The 6,054-nt window shown below is 36.2% G+C and overlaps 1 long non-coding RNA gene across 2 annotated transcripts; it reads right to left on the bottom strand.

Annotated features, from left to right (window-relative positions):
• Positions 1-394: 394 nt before the first annotated feature.
• Positions 395-2,810, bottom strand: LOC309494076. 2 transcript variants are annotated; one of them, XR_014204215.1, is made up of 4 exons: positions 2,390-2,810; positions 1,960-2,011; positions 1,358-1,769; positions 395-1,176 (listed from the first exon to the last, which is right to left on the bottom strand). It is a non-coding gene; the product is annotated as an uncharacterized lncRNA (long non-coding RNA). The 2 variants fall into 2 exon arrangements; XR_014204214.1 differs by having other exon boundaries at positions 1,960-2,810.
• Positions 2,811-6,054: the final 3,244 nt, after the last annotated feature.

Raw genomic sequence — 6,054 nt, 5'->3', positions numbered from 1 at the left:
TGCGCTCTAGCGGTTATTAAACAAAACTGCATTGTAGCTACACTGTTAGACTTTTCAAGGGTTTTTTACAGTAACTTACTGGCAACACTGTTGCCAGTAAGTTACTGTAATTAAGAGTTACAGTACCAAACCGTATTTCAGTTTTGTGTAATACAGTGCATTACTGTAAAAACGAAGCTAATCAGTACAGTGCATTACTGTAAAAACTAAGCTAATCAGTACACTACTGTAATTATTTTTATTTGTACTAAATATAAATTAGATTTGATCATTTTGATATATGATTAATTTTATTTTTATCCTACATAAGTACTACTTTCATACAAACCAATTAGACAAAGTTATCACAAAATACCATTTTTTTATTTAAAACATTTCATATATATCACAAAATAAACATGCCAATGCTGGAAATGATGTGTGAAATTTTTACACATTAATGGGTAAGTTTAGAGACAACATTTTTTGTGTTAATTTTAACTCATTCATTGTGTTAATGATTTTAACAAAGTAAATATGTCAGAGAGGTTAGCACAAAGATGTGTAAACGTGTTAAATTAACACATTATGTGCTGTCCTTCACTGCAAACATTTTTGAAAACATACATAAAATCATAAACAAAACATTAGCATTTGACTAAATGAATGTAGAGTCATTGGTTGTTTAGCTTATACAAGTATTATAATGAAATATCAACCATTACATTCATAAAACTGCAGAATATAAATACATTAAGCATTCAAAAAGGAAATGTCCAAAACAGGACAAAACACAGTTCTTTTCACAATACAAGACACATAACCCCACCTTGAAAATAATTTCACTTATTTCCAAAAATGTGTTGGATTCATGTACACTGGTGGCCAAAAGAAGTATTTAAGTGGCGTAATGTTTTTGAAAGAAGTCTCTTTGATGCTCAAGAAACATTTATTATTATTATCAATGTCTGACTGTCTACTCCATCTTTTCTACAGCATAGGAGTAAAAGTCATCATCAAAATAATCTTTAAAAAGCCAACACAATGTTTTTGTCCACCTTTGTGAATAAATGAACTTCTCCAAAGATTGGTTCCTGTTCAGAACTTGATTGACAACATCAGAGTGTTCCCTGGTCTGCATGCGTGCCCACAAACACAAATGTACTCAGTCCTTCAGAGGAGATCCCGGTTCCAAAACTATATGAGAGAGAGAGAGAGAGAGAGAATATTAGTGTCACATTATTTTTAACCTCCTTTTTTGTTAATTTTTATTATTATTTTCACAAAAACTTAATATATATTTGTAAACAGCTTTTGTCAATAAATAGCATACAAAAGAACTAAATTAAATTATGCCAGATTAAATTTTAATACTTACAAATCCTAAATTCTGTCCAAAAATGCTGAGATGCATAGAAAGAAAGTTGAACGACTGAAATAGATGATTTTAGCCCATTTCAGCTTGTCTGCAGTGAAGGAGTACCTGTTTGAGACAAATACACAGTAAGATACATGCAAGAAATCACTGTGTGATGATCGTTCTCCTTCCTACAGTAGTTAACCCACCTGTGCGCTGATATTAGGACCTTCCTAGTCAGGTGGAACTGCAATGGTAGAGTCGCTGGCTAATAAAATATAAAAATAATGCAAAAATATAAACTTAAGTTGTTTAGAATGCTAGATTTGGTCTGAATGAATTAGTGAGAGTTTTACTGCAGTGCTTACCTGGATACATTTAATCTGGTGAGACTGAACAAAGACAATGGTCCATCTTCTGATTGGTTCATTTGCTGTGTAATAAAGTTAGACATAATGCAAAGGTCACTTATTTGATATAAAGTTAGCCAATTTTATAGAGATTTTATAAGATATTGTTAGCTACCTAGTCTGCACCAGTGGCTCAAAAGCAATTTTCACATAGTGTATGCTAATCATTTCAGCAAACTTATCTCAAAATATATCACAAATGGGCTGGCTTACCTCTGGAATCTTGCTAAGTCACTGGCGCGAATTGGCGCTTTGTTGCAGTTGCCTTTAAACACAAAAATGGAAGTAAATATTAAATTCCATAAAAATAAAAATAAACTATAATATGGTATAGTTTGCAAACTAATGCTAAAACTATAAAGGTTCTCATCAGTAGGCCAACATTAGGATATAAACAGAATTTCACATTAGTTTATTCACATTTATTGTTAATGTAAACGCGTTGCTCGTTGGCATATTTTAACTCGACAATTCAATAATCTAACAAAGTGTGTAAAATGAAACGTTAGCTCAGTTTACCATGGTAAAGTTCGTTACCGCCATGTTGACGACGAGTAACGTTAGGCTAACGTTAACGTTATTACATACGTTAAACTGGGCACAATCCTGTCAACATACACAGAATGTTTTTTTTTTTTTTTACCTTGCTTGCTGATCTCTCTCTCGGTGAAGTGAATTCCGTCTCTTCCCCGGGCCAGACACGAACGTCGCGATCCAACAAAAGACAGACCCCATTACCTACACTGGATGTCTGTCTGACGCGACACGACAAATCCCAGACAGTGTAGTGATGCGCCGCGGCCGTTATATTTCAGACGTAGTCCGATACGAGTCCAAGCGCTCGCACTAGTTCTTACAAGGGATAAACAGGTTTGCATTTAAAGGTCCGGTCGCTTCAATGTGTCCAATATAGACAGCCTCTGGCTATTATAGCGTTGTAGACACGTGGTGTAAGGCAAAAATTAGGAAATAAAAAGCACGGTGGAATGGTGCCAGCCAGAGAGGCAGTTACGTCAAATACAGTAGTATACAGCAAATTTAAAAAATACAGTAAGTCTCTGTATGTGGTGTTAGACGTCACAGAAAATTCCCATGATGCAATTGGAATCACAGTTATTTACTGTAAAGAGAAATAGCAGTATAATACTGGGGGATTTAAAGTAAATAACTGTAGAAATTACAGAAAAGTCTAACAGTGTACTTCTCTCTGTTTCTATATATGATGAGTCACGCAGGTAGCCTACTGGGCATCTCCGCAGAGGTTGTCGGCCCGCCCTGTCTAAAATAGTCTGAATATAAACACTTATTATAGGCGTACCGTAGTGAAAACATGGTTTGGCATTTTACAACCTGAACTAACCTTGCCTTGTAAAATGTTATGTGATATTTTATGAGAATTATTGAACTTGAGACACGGTCTGCTGGGGCCCTCTCTATGATGTCATTTTTTGTTTGTTTGTTGCATGTAATATGTCATCATAAAAAGGAATTTTCAAGTCCTTTCATTTTTAATGTATTTTTGAATAAATTAATAGATGGAAAAAAAGCATCACATCTTTGACATAAAAAGAAGTATTCAAGTGGACAGTGGATGATGTGCGGTTTAATTCAATGAGTTGAGTGATTTAGTACAGTCAGCATTCAGAGGGGTGTCTGCTTTAGCCCATGGCTATTATAGCAGTAATATACAGTTCCAGTCTGTAAATCTCACACTATGCATCATGCTGCGATCAATGCGATGCATGTTTCGAAGTGTTTACCTACAGGTTCCTCAGAGACCACTCTATTATTTGACTCTTTGCTCATGACCCCTTCCCCCATCCTCCTGTTTTGATTCTTTTTATATGTAATATTGGTGTGCACAAGGAAACAACAATAATGCCGAATCCTCTTTCACCAAGGTCAATATATTTGGTTTACAACTTTGTAATTCCTGTGAGCTTTGTTTCTAGCCTCAAAAGTAATTTGTGGAGTTCAAATGTTCAATTTGTCAATTAAAGGCTGTATCATGGAACCAACAACAAAAGATTCATGAGAAAATTGTGCAATGAAAGCATCATGTCAGAACATCATTACTCACACTTACAGTTCTTTTTGTATCTATTGATCTAAAGTGAGTTGTTTCTTTTCCCCCTATTATTTCTTGACAACCTGCAGCAGAATAACACTCATGGCTGTAATTTGTAAAATGGGTAGGCTGTGTCACTGAAAAAACATTGGTGTAGAAAGAGTTTTCTCTCAGAAATTGCTTGTAAATTTCACAATTAATTACAAAGAAATAGCAAGTAACACATTTAATTAAATGTGAAAATTTGATTGTGTTTTATTTAATTGTGATAATTATAATTAGATCATTTTGAATGTGGCCAAAGAATTTTTATTTTTATTTATGTAAACTTTTAAATGAAGAAACTTTGCACAAAACCCCTGGTCTTTCTATTTAAATAAAATCAGATATAGTTCTGTTACTGTGACCTCAATTACTGCCCAGCTGTTATAGAAATCCATAAAGAGAAGGAGTATTTTAACATTATATTATCTCAGTGGCACTTTACGTGTGATATTCTTCTCACCCACATGGTCTTATTTATAGAATTTGTCTTCAACTCAAAGTTTGTTGCGCCAGCACTAAAATGTCATCATTCACAGAATTGGTATAACCTCCAGATGATTTTGCATTAAGCAAATAGGCCTAGCCTACTCAACTCTCTGTGCTGGTGTTAAATCTTGAAGATTTTGGCTACAATGAGAAAATATCCAAGTAAATATTATGAAATAGTATGCAAATAACATAACTTTCAAAATGAATATGCCCATCAAATTATGTTTTATTAACAAAGTTCGGGAGGAGCACGTTCAGATAATTAAACCCAATTAAACACCTGTGGAGCACATTCAGATAATCGAAACTAATTAAACACGATCGGAGCACATTCAGTTAATCAACCCAATCAACGAGTTAAGAGGTGTAGATACAGCAGACTTACCTCAGTTTGTTGACAGTTTAACAGCATTTGGCTCCACCCTGGCTTCCTAACGTGTCTGAAACGAGCTAGCCGTCCGATGAACAATTTCGTCCTTCAGGAATCTTTGCCGCAATTCTCTGGTGTTATCTCGCGGGCGTCAGGCCAAACAAACGGGTTCTCACCATCTGCGGTCTAATTCCGCGTATTTCTCTAAACCGGACCATTCAATAATTCGCCGAGCACCATCCCAGCTAACACACGACGTCGCAGTTACGTAATTTATTCGTACTTTTTGATAATTTCATGACTTGCCAACTGACAACGTAGTCTCGACGTCGCATGTCTGTAATTTTATTACCATCAAATTACCAACTGACAACGTCGTCAGTGCGGTCTCCTAAGGTAACAAAATAACCAACTACGTCCCAACTACGTGACGTTTTGGTAATTTCATGACTTACCAACTGACAACGTAGTCTCGACGTCGCATGTATCTTACATGTCTGTAAAGTTACGTTGTCACAGCGTTGTGCTTACTAACGGGTAACGTCACAAAGTTACGTTGTAGCAACGTATATGGGAATTTCACTTTTCCGGTTGCCACGACGTAAGTTTGGTCACCAGATTACGTTGCAGTTACGTATTTGTGTTAGCTGCTCATATCTCAGGCAATGCCGCCCTCTTCACGCGAAGGAACGGCCCTTCCTCCAGCGTCAGGCCGTCGCAGCAGGCCCTCAGTGAGCCGCGCCGCAGTTTCATTCCCGGCCAGCCCACACTCTCAACCTCTGCCGGTTCAAGTCCGTGAGTGAATCAACAAAATCGGCAGGTTATGTGACCCATAAACATAGAAATGATGAAGATAAAAAAAATCAATAAAAAAAATCATACAAGCAGTGTTTCCAGGCAAAGTTTAGTAATCAGTGATTGTCAAACACAATTGGATAAATTGAAGGTGCACATTCTATGAAGAACTCTGTCTTTCACCATAAGTGAGTCTCTTTTGAAAATAAATGAACCAGCAACAGATAAAGGAACAAACGGTCATCTAAATCAGATTTTATTGACAGTATCAAAATGTTGCGTCAGAGGTGAATATCAGGTTATAAATCGTTTAGGCTTCTCATGTATTCACTTAAAATAAATACAAATTATTTAGCAATCGATCTCTCAGCCCCGCACGGTTTCCACTGAGCTTTGGATTCCAATCGCTCAGGATAAACCATGGGTCTAGCCATATCCATTGAATTCTTGGCATTAACTTGGATAGTTAATTTCCAGGCTGCAGTGCACAAGGAGAAATCAAAGGATATTTCTGGTCTCACCCACTTTCCCAGACATTTTA

The sequence above is a fragment of the Leuciscus leuciscus genome, assembly GCF_965113295.1.
Source record: "Leuciscus leuciscus genome assembly, chromosome: 3".
In the NCBI taxonomy this organism is placed as follows: domain Eukaryota; kingdom Metazoa; phylum Chordata; class Actinopteri; order Cypriniformes; family Leuciscidae; genus Leuciscus; species Leuciscus leuciscus.
This window is presented reverse-complemented; position numbering and strand designations above follow the sequence as displayed.